The following is a 2,233-nucleotide window of genomic DNA, read 5'->3' as shown; positions in this document are numbered from 1 at the left end:
GAAATGTTCAGGTAATAAAGATTAACTCTAATATACTCTCAATAATGAATGAATAAAAAAAATGTGAAATTCTGCAAGATAAACTTAGGAAAATAATAGGAGCTTAGGAAAAGTCACTACAGAGTATGGGAGAAAGGGAAGAGAGTCTGGCTAGTAAGACAAGTTTGCAAGAAAATGAAAAATTGGGGGAGGAAAGGTATTTATATTGGTTGGTATGGAGTTAGTGAAAATATACACCCCCCTGCATTTTCCCTAATGAACACTGGAAAAATAAACATTGCTCATTTATGTCTATCGCTCTATCTCAAAAAAGAGGATGAGGCAAAACCCTTTCACTTGTTATGGTAATAACATCTCAATTAACTTCTTAGTCGAGAGCTAATTTCCTTAGTTTTCTAGGAGAAAAAAGGTGATATACTTTTATCTTTTTTAAGTTACAATTTAAAAGTTAATTAAATGCTCAATGCTGACCTAATCCTAGGTAAATTCCCAAGTGACTCTAACTGGTTCAAAGAGTAAAATTCACTACCTTCCCTCCTCCCTATCTCCATATGAGAAGTTCAAATTCCTCATCTCCTTTTTAGGAGGTGTTTCAAGTGTTATGCATGGTAAATCATGAGTTATCCAAAGGAAGTCTGTTGGGGAATTTGAGGAAAATTCCTCTTCTGAATCCCGTTTTACTCTGATAAGCTCTGATCCTTCTACCAGAACCATATCCCTACAGTTTACACCCATCTCCCAGCCTCAGTCTTGTATGGTCTGCAGAAACTACGAAACTGAGCTTTTGAAGAAAACCCGTGTTGCCTGTAAATCAAAGTTTTCATAGAATTTTTATGTCTTTTTCGGGTGTTGTTTAGAGAAGGGAAAAAATAACTGACAATGTATCAGCAATAGACCAGAAAGGGAAAACACATACACACACACACACACACACACACACACACACACACACACGCACACAAAGAATATATTCTTTAAAATGTAACCTGGTTATATTGTGTTCCTTATCAGAAATAACATCTTATATAATATTACAATAAATATATCAGGTCTTTTAGCATACAATTTCATTCAATATGTACAACAAAATGGACCTAAGATTTTTATAATGTTTGTTACCAAATACTAAAATCATAATCAACAATATTTAAATATAAGTGAGACACTAAGATAGCATTTATAAAGTAGGTCAATTTGTAAACATATAAATATCCTATAGAAATTGTTAAAATTAAATTTAAAAATATGCTTTCCTTCTACCACAGGAGAAAAATGCAAACGATAAAAACAGACAATTCTTTTATTAAAAAAGATGTAAAATATATTTGAACTTTTAGACAATTTTTGAACCCTATGCTCACAGGCAGCTCCAAATTAAATACACATGTAGAACCTAGGCTCCAAAACCTATTTTGCATATGGGCTCTGGGACTTGTCTTGAAATTGTAGTAGGAAAGCACTTTTATATAAGAAAATACATTGTAAAAAAAAAAAGTATACAGAAAAATGATAAAAATCGGAAAGAGGTTAAAACCTACAAACTATGCCTTGCTGCTTCTCTGATTACTTTAAGCTGCCTTCCCAATATACCCATTGTTTCTGTCTTTCACATCATTAAGAACCTTGAACACACAAATATAGCACCCAGCTTCTTAGGTTGATAAAGATGGATTACTTGAGAATTCCCATAAAGATATGAAATCTCAATTTGACTTCTTAATTTGGGTAAGTCTGCTGGAATCCATAAATCTATTTGATTAATGCACAGTTAATAATTTAAGTACAGTTAATGTACTTAGAACATCATGGAAAAGTAAGCCAGTATTTTAGCCACTTAGCTACCTATCAATATTTAGTGCTGAATTGTGTCCCCCATGAAATTCATATGCTGAAATTCTACCCCCATAATGTGACTATATTTGGTAAAAGGCCTACAGAGAGCTAATTCAGGTTAAAAGATGTCCTAAGGCTGGGGTCCTGATAAGAATTATCCTTAGCAGAAGAGACACCAGAGAGCTTGTCCTTCCATCCCCTACCCCCACTTCTTTTTCTCCTTGCCATGTGAGGGCACAGCAAGAAGATGGATATCTGCAAACCAAGAAGAGGGCTCTCACCAGAAACTGAACCCTGTCAGATATTAACCTGCAGAATGATGAGAAAATAAATTTCTGTTGTTTAAGCCACCTATTCTATGGTATTTTGTTATGGCAGCTAAGCCAACGAAAACATTTTG

The sequence above is a fragment of the Pteropus alecto genome, unplaced genomic scaffold, assembly GCF_000325575.1.
Source record: "Pteropus alecto unplaced genomic scaffold, ASM32557v1 scaffold152, whole genome shotgun sequence".
NCBI classification, from domain to species: Eukaryota; Metazoa; Chordata; class Mammalia; order Chiroptera; family Pteropodidae; genus Pteropus; species Pteropus alecto.
This window is presented reverse-complemented; position numbering follows the sequence as displayed.